This window comes from Lepus europaeus, chromosome X (genome assembly GCF_033115175.1).
Source record: "Lepus europaeus isolate LE1 chromosome X, mLepTim1.pri, whole genome shotgun sequence".
Lineage (NCBI taxonomy): Eukaryota > Metazoa > Chordata > Mammalia > Lagomorpha > Leporidae > Lepus > Lepus europaeus.
In genome coordinates this window covers 57,153,079-57,166,796 of record NC_084850.1, presented here as the reverse complement: position 1 = coordinate 57,166,796, position 13,718 = coordinate 57,153,079, and the positions used below count along the sequence as shown (strand labels likewise).

The window sequence follows — 13,718 nt, the reverse complement described above, 5'->3', positions numbered from 1 at the left end:
AGGCTGTGGTGAAAGCTACCGGTCAACCGTTTCTGCTCCCCTGGGCTCAAGTTAATGAATTCACTAACCTTAAACTGTACATCCACAGATCCGGAAACATTCTCCAACTCCTAACGTAGCGATTCCAACCAGGGTTCTGTAGCCAGGCCCTGGGTGTCAAGTGACAGTTTGGCTTAGTAGCTGTTAACAGCTCACACAACCGCACCGAGCCCCTAAAGTGAGAGGCTCTTGTGAGGGTCTCTTGATCATTTGTGAGGGACAAATTTTCATGAAAAATCAGCAGGAAGCACAGGATAGTGCCTCTCATTGCGATTTTCACCCCCACTTCTCCACAGGCCCTCACTTCACCCCCCGCCCCCAGGTCTGTCCTCTGATGTTACTGCATCAGCCAGTCCTTTGCTGTGTGTCCTGGCCGCAGGTGCAGCTCCACCCCACACCATTCCCCGTCTCTGCCGAGTTTGCTGCATAGCATGAAGGCTCTAGTGATACATGAGTCCCAGGGATCTTACTATCTCAGGCTCCCTCTCCGGAATAGGAACTCCGTGAGGGCAGGGAGTGTTTTTGTGTCTCTTGGCTGTACTTCCGGGATTAAGAACACGTGTGGCACATAGTGGATGCTCAAAGCTATTTGTTGAGGGAATTCATGAAAGTCACCTTTGGCCAGCACACATCACGCTCATACCATTCTGCCAGGTGACTGCCCACAGTACGGGTGTCCTGTCAGAACTTCCCTTCACACAGTTACATTCTGATATGGAAGCGCCTTAAAAATGAGTGCTTCTGCTCAACTAAGCTGTTCCACAATTCTGGAGACAAAAAGCCCCAGACTCCATCCCTACTGAACCAGCTCCACCAGTAATCAACATTTCACCACCCATTATGTTTGATTTGCTATTTTTTGTGCTGGAGTATTTCAAATCTCATATGACTTCATTCATGAATCCTAACCAGCTATACACTCCATAGAGTCTACTATATCACACACTGTAGCTGATAAGCACTTTAGAAAAAGTTACCAAAACACCATCATTGCATCTATCAAAAATTATGATTATTCTCTAATGGCACATGAACACATCTGTGTCCACATTCCTTATTTGATCGAAATAAACCTCTTAAATTTGACATGCTCTTATTAGGATCCAAACAAATGTTATGCACAGCGTTGGTTCAAATATTTCTTATTCTTCTCTCAATCTAGAACAGCTCCCTTTTCCTTCTCTGCTACTCCTTTGATGAGAGACCAGATTATGAGCTGTTTGTACCAATATCCACAGTCTGCATTTCCATGAAAGCATCCTTGCTGAAAAATGTTCCTTCATAAAGAGAATATCTTGGGCCGGCGCCGTGGCTCAATAGGCTAATCCTCCACCTTGCGGCACGGGCACACCGGGTTCTAGTCCCGGTTGGGGCGCCGGATTCTGTCCTGGTTGTTCCTCTTCCAGTCCAGCTCTCTGCTGTGGCCCAGGAAGGTAGTGGAGGATGCCCCAAGTGCTTGGGCCCTGCACCCTATGGGAGACTAGGAGAAGCACCTGGCTCCTGCCTTCGGATCAGCGCGTTGTGCCGGCCGCAGCGCGCCAGCCACGGTGGCCATTGGAGGGTGAACCAATGGCAAAAGGAAGATCTTTCTCTCTGTCTCTCTCTCTCTGTCTACTCTGCCTGTCCAAAAAAAAAAAAAAAAGAGAGAGAGAGAGAGAATATCTTGGACTTTGCCATGTTCGGGCACAATGTTTGCAGCAAGAATATTTGTGATACATACTCTGGGCTCTGTGAACTCACAGGATTGGTTTCACACACTTTTGATGGAAGATTGATCTGTAAGTTGCAGAATTCTCACCTCGAGGCCTCCACATTATGGAATTTCCCATTCCACCTAAATATTCCTAAATGAATGTACTGGTTTATTTTTATTGTGGATATAGAATTCAGTGTCGTGGCATTCACCATTTTAAAGCGTACAATTCACCAGTTTTTAGCAGATTCACGAGATTGTGCATGCATTACCACAATCAATTTTAGAACTTCCATTGGCTCCATGAAGGCCATGTCCCTTAGCAGTCATTCCTCATTTCCCCCTGCCAACCCTGGCGGCTACTGGTTCACCTGAGCTCTTCTGGACACTTTGTGTGAACGGACCCTGCAGGTGCAGTCTTCCGTGTCTAGTTTCTTGAACATGCCATTATGTCGTCAAGGTTAATCCATGTCGCACCACGTGCCTGCGCTCTGTAAGAGAAGAGACGGAGGCGAGCCCACTCTGCCCGTCATGGAGGATAACCTGTAACAAGACAGGCTGAGAAGAGAAAAGCAGAACAAACTGTTGGACCATAGTTTGCGTGTCACGGAGGCTTCCCAAAGCAGACTCAAAGAGCCAGGTGAATCATCCACTTGTATGCTCAGGTTCAGTGTAGACTGTGCTTAGACAACAGGACAGGATCTGATGCTAACTGCAGGGGGAACCAGCGAGGCCTGCCTGCTGTGGGTGTCTGGACATAGCATTCCTTCCTCCAGGTGGAGGGCAGGATCCCTGCGGACCCTATGATATGCGATCTTATGAAAGATGATCAGAGAAGCCTTACATGAGGAGAGTAGATCAAAGTAGATCAGAGAAGTTCTTTAGGGCCAGCTCCAAGACGGAAAGGGAGGGGAAGACTGGTGTAATGTTTACTATGCCTTGCCCTGGGGAAAGGGGTTCTAGTTTCTGCAACCCACATTAGGGGAGAGAAATTCTATTTCTGTGGTTTGCCTGGGCAGGGAGGGAACAAGGGGAGCAGGAGCCCGGAGAACAGAAGGTCAGAGGGTAACTTTACTCTGGGGCTGCTTAGGAGGCCTTTGTTCGGGGTGCCATTTCTGAGGCCAGCAAGGTCACTCCTTGCGTGACTGAGCAACAACTCGGTATGAATGTTCCACGTTTTGTGTAGACATTCATTCGTCAGTTGATGGCTTGCTTCTCCCTTTGGGCTTTGTCAATAGTGTGGTTGCAGACGTCCAGGTACACCTTTGGATCCCTGCTTGTAGTTCTCTCGGGTGTGTGTGTACAGTGGGCCTGCTGGATCACGTGCTGATTGCATTGTTCAAGTGCAGTGCGAGTCCCAACCTGTTTCTGCAGTGGTGGCATCACTTTACTGTCCGACTAGCCGTGCACGAGGCTTTCAGTCTCCACATCCTCACCGCACTGGTCATTTTCCATTTTATGTATGCATGTATGTATGTATTCGATGAGTTGTTTATTCAAACACTGGCTTATCTACTTGAAAGGCAGAGTCACACACACACACACACACATAAAGAGAGAGAGTTTCTATCTACTGGTTCACTTCCCAAATGGCCAGAACAGCCGAGGCCAGGGGCCTGAGCCCCCATCCAGGTCACCCATGTCGGTGACACAGATGGAAGTGCTTGGTCATCATCTGCTGCAAGTTCGTTAGCAGGAAGCTGGAGCAGCTGGGACTAACACTGGCACTGGGAAATGGGATGTAGGGGCCCAAGTGGTGGCTTAACCAGCTGTGCCACAATGTCTGTCCTTGCTTTTTATGTTTATTCTGGCCATCCTAGTAACTGTGACATGTAATTCCTGGTGATTTTGATCTGCACCTGCCTACTCGACTAATGATACTGAGCATCCTGTCTCATGCTAATTTGTCATTGGCGTGGAGCTAGCCAAGTTTGCAGCCTGAGAGCCCCTCACCTGTGAATCTGGTGCCCCTCAGGTTCACACTGGCAAAGCCATTTAGCCTCTGTGGACCTGGGATTTTGGCCACAGTGAGTATTGAGTCTGTTCCTGTCCAGGGAGCAGGGCCAGAAAACAGGCTTTGAGTGGGTTCCCTGTGAGGCGAATGGCCATTACCCCTAAAGTGAAAGCACAGAACAAGGCACCCAGACAGCCAGCTGAGATTCACAACTCAGGGCTGTGACCTAGGATCCCGGCTGGGAAGGCGGTGGCTGCTCTGTTCCCTTTGCCCTTGGGGCCAGGTGGGGAAGCGGTGGCAGAGCATGAAGCCCTCCCTCCCACCAAGTGAAGGCAGCTGGGATTCGGGCGCTGTCCTGGGCAGCCCTGAAGTGCAATAGGGCAGCTGCCTGAGCAGGAGAAAGCTCCCCAGGAGCCCATTTAGTCTCCTCCCCGTGCCTTGGGAATTCCACCCTCCTCTGGTCAAACAACCAGGGACAGGTGGGAAGAAAGGGCTGTGAGTTGGGGACCAGCAGGTGATCTTGGGGGGGGGGGGCTGAGATTGTGAAGCTAGCTGGGGGTGGGGAGGATACAGGGCATTCTAGGAGTTGGGGGGAGGGGACAGGGCATTCTGGAGCGTTGGGGGGAGGGGGGCAGGGCATTCTAGGAGTTGGGGGAGGGGCAGGGCATTCTGGGGAGGTGGGGGAGGGGCAGGACGTTCTGAGTTGGTAGCAGTGAGTGGCCGGTTGTCCTGTCCTGGGCTTGAGGCCGAGACTGAGGGGTGTCCTTGCTGAGGGGTTACACCACTGAGGGCCCTGGGCAGGGGTGGCTTCAGCTGTCGCTGAAACACTCGTGTATTTGTGGTTTCTTCAACAGGACAGCCTTGTCAATGGAGAGAAGCAGGATCCACAGGGACGCCCTCACAGTGCATTGTTTAGCAAGCCGGCAGCCTGCAGCTCTCCCATGGGCCTAGGCGCCTACTAGATGATTCCATGAAAGGCTCTGGATTTGCATCTCTCCCCGCCCCCACAGTCCTTAGGGAACAGGGGCTGGGCGGCTGCACCTCCGCTGACTCCTCCGAGTGGCGTCATCACAGGTGATCCGGCTTTACTGTATACCCCACAGGTGTCTCCACGCGGGGACCGACATCTTGCTAGAGGAGCGTGTTCCTTTCCTCATAAGGAAGGAGGGTAGCGCGGAGGGCGGCAGTCCGGCGGGGCAGCCCTCCGAGTGGCTGGCACTATGGCGCTGGCCGGACTTGCAGCAGCCCCTGGACGGCCGCGGGAGAGGCGCTTCCCTGGAGCGGTTCTTGGGCCAGAGGCGGGAGCTTGCGGGACCGCCTCTCCCCAGCGGAGAGAGCAACGAAGACTCTAATCCTCCCAGGCACGCAACACCGTTCAAACTGCACGTATTCCAGTTGTTACCCCTCAAGGCTTTGGCAAGTGCTGACCGGTCTGTTTTCCACGTTATTTTCCGTTCCCGTCACTGTTTGCGCCATGGCAACTGGGACCCGACTCGTACAGAAAGCAGTAGGTTCCCACCTGCCGTTCCCAAGGCCCCCTCTCCCCGCCCCTTCAAGCCTGTGCCAAGGTCTTGGGAGTCCCACTCCTCCCCTGGGCGGAGCCGACAGCTCAGAACCCGGATTCTCTGCCCCTCCCCTCCCCCACGACTTCGCCCCCACCCCCTCAGGGGAGCGGCGTAGAGCAAGTGTGGGGGAGGAGCCCGCGAGCGTCCTTTGCGCAGGGCCGCTGTGGGGTGAATCGGGCCGCAGTGGACAGATGGCGGTGCGTCGTGCCTTTCTTTCTGGCTAGCGGCCTCAGCCAGGTGAGTCTACCGGCCTTGACTTTCCTATCCTTTCTTCTCCCGGGTGCGGGAGGACGCCAACCCAGGCTTGGGCGTGGGACAAACGGTGCTAGAGGGGCGACGCTGCGCGGTGGCGGCTGCTGCTTTGCGGCCTTGGTGTCCGGCGCGCAGCGGCGGACTTGGCCTGGGATGGGGGAGGGGGGCTGAAATTTTCCCGCCGCGGCAAACTCGCGCTCTGACCGGCAAGTGCAGGGAGCGCCCTGCCCAGATAAAGCCCTGAGGCCTTCCGCGTCCGTGGCCACTGGGCGAGAGGGGGCCCCAGCGGATCCTTGACCCTACTCGGCTTCTCCCATCACGTGGCCTTAGAGGGTTTGTGGCTCGGCGGGTTTGCGTTAAATCGTGCTTAAACCCCATGGCCACCCTTTCCACAGGAGCTGGGCCCTCCTGAATTTAGCCCCAGCCACGGAACATTTCCTTTAAAGAAGGTTTGACCTCCAAGCAATACAGCTGCTTTTCCACCCGTGCATTTACGGTGTCGAAATGCAGGGCCCAAAATTTTCAGGGGGCTCTTAGTTCTCGTTTTTAAAAATTGAGTAGACTGGGGTCTTGTATTGTGAGGCAGTAGCGCTCCCCCCCCCCCCCCCCCCCGCCCCAGCCCTGCGCTTTTGCAAAGGTAGGGAGAGCCTACAGGGCTTCCCCATTGATGGGCCCGGAAGCACTTCCTGTTGGCCAGAGGAAGAGGCTGGGCTGCGGAAGAGGCTGCTCCTCTGATTTCTTCCCCCCACTCGGGTTCGCCCACCCATATGGCCACAAACAAATTCTGAGACTCTGTATAGTACAAACATTAGTCTGGAAGATAAAATTCACTCAGCTCATGGAGTAGTAAAAGGAGGTCTTTCTGGCGCCGGCTTCATTTCAAATGTCCTGGGGACACGATGTGTGCGTTCCTCATCCTAAAACGTGGATGACGTTGGTTGTCTTGAGCAGAATATGCTACACTTTGTGTATACTCAGTTTGGCAAGTGTCTTTAGTTGCTGGGACTTTCAGAAACATTGTTAGTGCAGGCAGTGCTATTTCTGTGCTTGAGTCTTAATTAATGATATTTTTTCTTTTCATTAACAATCTTATGACTAGATAGGAAATCCATTTTTGTCATATTGCTTTATACTTGGGGAGGTGTCAGTCTGGTTTTTCTATGAAAGTGAAAAGCTAACTTTTAATGGATATCCACTTTTGTCACTCGGGAGATTTTTGTGGTATTAAAAACTAGAGAAAAGTATAACAAATTTAACTTAAATGGAATTTAAGAAATGTGGAACTAGCAACGTGAAATAATCGTTGGGCTGCTTTGGCTAGCTCACTAAAAATAACCAATTAAACATTTTCAGTGAAATTTTACTTAAATAGAGGTAGCAGGTCAATGGGACAAGGAAGCACAACTGAGTATGCAATGAAAATAAGGTTTTCACCATGAAATCAAATATATTATCTCCCAATATAGAAATAATCACTTCTGCGGGCCTTTTGTTAAGTGAAATTGTGAATAACTGAAGATATGTTGCTGTGAAAACAAATTGTAGTAGCATAGTATGAATCTTGGATATTAAGTATGATTTGTTGAATTAAGTTACAAAGTTGAACATGGGATAAGAAGTCGTGTGTGTTTGGGAGGGAGAAAATATGAATGTAAGGCAGTTGACCCAGGAGCAACTGAGATCTCTAACTGGTACAGTTGAGGCCCCGTGTTATGTTCAGTTTCTATTTTTAGAAGGTAACTAAGATAAAATGCTGTGGCTTGCATGTAGCCTAGTGATTAAGACACCTGCATCTCGCATGGAAATGCCTGAGTTCAATATCGGGCTCAACCTCTGATTCCAGCTTCCTGCTTAAGGAGGCCCTGGGAGGAAGAATGATGGCTCAAGTAATTGGGTTCCTGCCCCCCACCAGGAGGTCTGGGCTTACTTTCTGGCTCTTGGCTGACCCCCTCAATGCCCCACTGTGGTTGTTTTAGGAATTTAGGGAGCGCAGCTGTGGTCGGGGGTGTTTGCTCTGTCTTCCTGTTTCTCTGCTTCTTAAATAAATGAAAGTTTAAAAAAAATTACAATGCCAAGAGCCTACAAAGCATACAAAGCAGATTTTAAAATACAGTAGAAAGAAATGAAAACCATGTTCTAAGAGCTTTTTTATTCCACACCCAAAAGAAAATAAAAGCATCCGTAACCATGTAGACTAACAAAAACATAAATGTCATTGGAATCAGCTCTTCTCCCCATTGAGGTATAAAATCTGTATAGCAATTTGAACATGTACTGCTTATAAGAAATTGTGCTTCTCATAGTTGTGTTTTCTTTTAAACTGTGTTTAATACGGTTTTTATTGTAAAAATCACACAATTTTTAGTTTGATTCCAGTTCTTTCATACCAGTATTTAACATACTGGCTACCAGTACTAATCAGGAAAAAATGTTTTTTATCTCTTAATCATGATACCACAATCAAAAGAAATTACTGATACAGGAGCAAACCATAAAAATTAGAGCTCTCTGTTTCATTGTCTCAATTCGTTTAGTGATTCTTTGATTAAAAACATCAATGTGCACAGTCTCATTATTATGCAGTTTCACACCTTGGACCGGAAAGCTGGTTCACAATGGAAGAAAGGAAGCTTAAATTTAAGTGCATCCCATATGGAAATGCCCAGTTTGAGTCCCAGGTTCTCAGTTTCCAATCCAGCTTCCTGCTATTGTACCCCCTGGGAGGCAGCAGCTGCTGGCTCAAGTGCTTCAGCCAGGCTTGGCATTTGGAGAGTGAACCAGCAGATAAGAGATCTTCCCCTGTCAGGTGCTCTGTTTCTGCCTTTCAAATAAATGGGAAACGTGGAAGTATTTGCCGTAGCAATTAAAATGCTGCTTGGATGCCCATATCTCCTGTCAGAAAGCTTGGGTTCCAGTGCTAAGGCGCACTCTGGCAGGTAGCAGATAATGGATCCAGTGGTTGAATTCCTGCCACCCACGGAAGACCTGCATTGTACTCCAGTTTCCAGTTTCAGCCTGGCCCTGTCTTGGCTGTTGAGGGCATTTGAGGGCAGTGAATTAGCAAAGGAGGCCGCTCTCCTTCTCTTCCCCCTCCCTGTCTTTTTGTCTCTCAAAAAGTAATTTAAAAAAGAATGGGCTTCTTCAATATGTATGTTTTCTACAATCAAATCCTTGCTCTTTTCTCTTATATGTTGTCTGATTATTTTTTTTTTAAGATTTATTTATTTGAGAGGTAGGGGCAGGGGCAAGGGTAGGGGTAGGTCTTCCATCTGATGGTTCACTCCCCAGATGGCCGTTGCAGGTCTCTCATGTGGGTGCAGGGGCACAAGGACTTGGGCCATCTTCCACTGCTTTCCCAGGCCACAGCAGAGAGCTGGATCGGAAGTGGAGCAGCTGGGACTTGAACTGGTGCCCATATGGGATGCCAGCACTGTAGGTGACGGCTTTACCTGCTACGCCAAAGCGCTGGCCCCTAAAAAATCTTTAAAAACAAAAGATCCTGGCATCATCTACCAGAACAGTTTTTTCTACCAGGTTTCTGCATGAGCAATTAATGATGCTATGGGCAGTTCACGGCACAGTGCCCGGAGACTTGCTCTGGGGAAAAGTCGCCACACATTGGAGGAAGATTATCTAGATACACTTTTGTTTTATACCCTTCTAGCATCTGGTAAAGACCTGTGGAGTGTAATGGTGTCACTCTGTTAAATTTAACTGATCGATTTTACTTTGTTTTGGCTCTTTGATCTCTGTCATCTTTCCTTGATCTCTTTGGGAAGGAGGACGGGTTTCGCTGTTTGTCTAGGACCATCCTGAGCCTTGTGTACTGGCTCTAGGACATACTCAGCAGGAAGTGTCTACGACCATGTTCAAATATGCCAAATGTCTTTTGATGCTATGTAAATTAAATGCAAGATTTTCAAATTTATACACATGTATATATGGCACAAATATAAAAGGCCATGAGAAATACTGTGTACTGGGCAGTTGTGGTGCAGGCTGCAGTGTGACCACTAACTGTTAAACAGGCCACAGTCCCCACACCCCCTCCTAAACCAATGTTAGCATCTCCCTGCTGCCCCACTGGCCACTAGGGTGGGATTGGCCTGTGCTCAGCAGTCACATAGTAATTTTCTGTATCTGTGATGCAGAAACATCTGAGGTCTGAAATGGCCATGATTAATGAAAGAAATCTTTTTTACTTGAAAGACAAAGCAGAGGGAGCCAGCCAAAGATTTTCCATTTACTGGTTTATTCCCCAAATGCATACGACAGCCAGGACTGGGTCAGGTTGAAGCCAGGAGCCTGGAACTCAATCTGTCTCTGACATGCATGGCAGGGACCCAAGTACTAGAGCTCCCAGGGTCTCCATTATCAGGAAGCTGAAATTGAGAGTGCAGCTGGGACACTAACATAGCTACTCCCAAGCAGTGTCCTAACTGCTGTACCAAATATCCACTCCAATAGTGCAGCTTTCCAAAGAGAATTTCAGATTGTATATGTGAGGATAATAATACAAAATATATTTCATTAGAACAAATTATATGTAGACATAGTACAGCCACAATGTGAAACAGGAGCTCCCTCAGAAAGCTAAAAATCTGTCTACCTTGTGACCCAGCTGTTCTACTTCTGGGACTATATCTAAGGGAAATTAGCATATCAAAGAGATAAAACCTGTATCCCGGACAGCCAAAGTATCTTATCTTCGGACTTCTTTGCTAAGCATCCTTGGATGGAGGAATGGATAAAGAAAATGTAGGGCTGGCACTGTGGCACAAGTTAAGCTGCCACCTCTGTCTAGTGCCAGCATCCAATATGGGTGCTGGTTTGAGACCCAGCTGCTTCATAAAATGTACATGTATTTCATATTAACCAAACATTTTTAAAAATTGCAAATTATCTCAGCGATTTTATATGGATTACATGTTGAAATACTTTGGATATTGGGTTAAATCAAGTATTAATATAAAAATCTAGAAACATTATTATAGACAAATATTCAAAAGAAATGCAGTTACGCTATTTATTTCTAGATGACTGTGTTAAGAGTGTGTGCTTGTGTGTGTGTTTCTGTGTGTGCTTGTATACTAGGTTCTGTGGATTTGATGGTAGGAGAGGGCGATCATTTCATACAAGAAAGTGTGCTGTGTTCACCTTGGGATTATAATTATTTTAAAGGTAGAAGGGACAATGTTGTCTGGCACTAGACCGCTATGATCTCACATGACCTGTGAGATGGTATTTGGTGCTCTGCATGTGTAGGAAAAATTCTAGAAAGAAAATAACTGTTCTGACTTGGGACCACTTGAAAGGATCCAGACCCGTGGCATCATGAAATGGCAAGTAATACGAGTGTCTTGGATGGGCAGGTCATGGTTGGAAACTCATGCTAGGTGAGACATTATAGTAGGTTAGTTCATGTTTTGATTTCTCTACTTGGGCAGCTAGCTGAGCCGGGTGGGCCTGTTGGTTACCATGGCATCAGTTGCCATAGAGGCATATGGATAAGGGGCAAAGGCATAAAGGCATAGAAATTTGATAAATTTCACTTCTCAGTCTCATCTTCCTATCACTCATGCAAGAGCCAGAGTGGCCAGCTTATGGTTGGCAACCCATAGTAGACACCTGGTAGTCTGGTGGCACCCAGGAGGCTCGTATCTCCCCTTGTCCAGGCTCAAGGGCAACATAGGACTTGTGGTGCTTCAGCTGCATAGTACTGTGGCATCTGGAAAGCCTTGCACAAACCATCTTTGGTGTTGGCTGAGTCATAATGTGCCCTTCTTCTGTGTGCGTAGATTCCTGCTCTATGCAGGCTGCCTCTGTTTGGACATGTGAAGGTGTTTCTTCTTGGCCCCTAGGTTCATGAGAACATTGGAGCAGAACTCCTTTGCTCAGGATTGTTGTTCAGCAAGTACAGAGTGTCCATGAGAGAGCACATAAGGAAGATGGCATAGTATGAGTAGGCGAGGAGCCCCAAGTGTTCTCGTCTCCTGATCTGGGGTTGACAGCACTGTGTCCACCTCCTGATCATTGACCTCAGTGTCAGACACCTCATTCTCAAACCTGGTGTGCATGTCCTCATCATTATTAAACATGAGTTGCTGGTGTGCTGGCATGTGTTGCTGCACATGTGGTTGCTTGTAGTGCCAGCTGCTTGAGGACAGTCACTGTGAGCTTGCTGGGCCAACCCCACAGGAGTGGCCTGTGTGCCATTTTGTCTAGTCGCTCTCTTCTCTGGGAGGCAGAGGTCACTAGAATGTAAGAGGCAGAGAAGGAGCACATGGGGCCGGTGCCACGGCTCACTAGGCTAATCCTCCGCCTTGCGGCGCCGGCACACCGGGTTCTAGTCCCGGTTGGGGCGCCGGATTCTGTCCCGGTTGTTCTTCTTCCAGTCCAGCTCTCTGCTGTGGCCTGCGAGTGCAGTGGAGGATGGCCCAAGTGCTTGGGCCCTGCACCCCATGGGAGACCAGGAGAAGCACCTGGCTCCTGCCTTTGGATCAGCGCGATGTGCTGGCCGCAGCGTGCCAGCCACGGTGGCCATTGGAGGGTGAACCAATGGCAAAAAGGAAGACCTTTCTCTCTGTCTCTCTCTCTCTCTCTCTCACTGTCCACTCTGCCTGTCAAAAAATAAAAAAAAAAAGGAGCACATGGAAGTGGTGAGTATAATTGTCTGCTAACTAGCCACTTACCTAAATTAGGATTCCGTGCTTCCCGCGCAGCCTGGAACATAGAGGACTTTTTTTCCTTCACCTTTCAAACGAAAAGCTCTCAGACCCTAGAGAGAGAGACTCTTCTGAGTTATAAGACATACTTATTTACAGTTCTATGCCTGCTAAGAAAAGAGGGTTAGGGGTCTATCATCAAGGACGTGTTGGCTGCAAAATCAGACTTTGTTCTCAGCTGTGAGCATTTTCTGGTAGGCATTATGTATATGTGTAGGGGAGTGGGTTGGGAGAGGGGACTGGGTCATCCTAGGGACTGAGCCTTAAGCTGCCAAAAGCTATGCTAGAGTTTGGAAAGTTTCTTACTGTGTAAGTTTGAACTGAACTGGGTTTTCTTTCTGTCTTGTCTTTCCTTTCTTTCCTTCCTTTTGATTTATTTGAAAGGCAAAGTTAGGGAGACATAGACCTTCCATCTACTGGTTCACTCCCCATATGGCTGCAACAGCTGGGGCTGGGCCAGGTTGAAGCCAGGAGCTTCTTCCATGTCTTTCACATGGGGTGCAGGGGCCCAAGCACTTGGTCCATCCTCCACTGGTTTCCCAGGCACATTGGCAGGGAGCTGGATTGGAAGTGGAGCAGCGAGAACATGAATCAATGCCTATATGGGATATTGGTGTAGTAGGTGGTGGCTTAACCCACTATGCCACAACACCAGCTTCTAGGTTTTCTTTTATAAAATTTATTTGCTAGTAGTAGAGACACAGAAAGAAAGAAACACACATGTAAAAAGAGACCTCAGGGCTGGCACTGTGGTATAGTAGGTTAAGCCTCTGCCTATGGCACTGGCATCCCATATGGGTGCTGGATCAAGTTTTGGCTGTTCCACTTGTGATCTAACTCTCTGCTAATGGCTTGGGAAAGTAGTGGAAGATGGCCCAAGTGCTTGGTCCCTTGCACCCACATGTTAGACCCGAAGAAGTTCCTAGCTTTTGGCTGCAGATCAGCTCAGTTCTAGCTGTTGTGGCCATTTGGAGAGTGAACTAGTGGATGGAAGATCTTTCTCTCGCCTTTTCTCTGTAACTCTGCCTCTCAAATAAATTAATTAATTTTTAAAAAAGACCTCCATCTGTTAGATCCTCTCCAAATGCTTGCAATACACTGGGCTGGGCAAGGCTGAAGCTGGGAGCTAGAAACTCAATCCAGGTTTCCCACATAGGAGGATTGAACATAACAAACTAAAGCCATCACTCTTGGCATCCAAGGGTTTGTGTTAGTAGGAAGCTAGTTTGTAGAAGGAGCTGGTTATTGAACCCACATAGTCTGATATGGGATGTGGGAGTTGTAAACACCATTGTAACATGTGGGCAAAAACCCGCCCCTGGAATGAGAGTTTATATACCAAAAGTTCTGAAGTCTTGGGATGGGCATTAGACGTAACGGTTAAGCCAATTGGACCTGTATCTGCTATTGTGGCAGTTTTGGTTTGAGTACCACCTCTATTCCCAACGCCAGATTCCTGGTAATACAGAAACTCCCTGGCAACATTAAAA

The 13,718-nt window shown here is 48.4% G+C and overlaps 1 protein-coding gene across 15 annotated transcripts in view; it reads left to right on the top strand.

Annotated features, from left to right (window-relative positions):
* The first annotated feature begins 5,367 nt into the window (after window positions 1–5,367).
* The window catches only part of LOC133753512 (uncharacterized), a 212,508-nt gene continuing 204,157 nt past the window's right edge, over window positions 5,368–13,718 (top strand). For all 15 annotated transcript variants that reach the window (XR_009865069.1, XR_009865068.1, XM_062184180.1 and 12 more), the window contains exon 1: window positions 5,368–5,488. The gene's annotated coding sequence lies outside the window, so the exon portion shown is untranslated. The remainder of the gene's footprint in view (window positions 5,489–13,718) is intronic.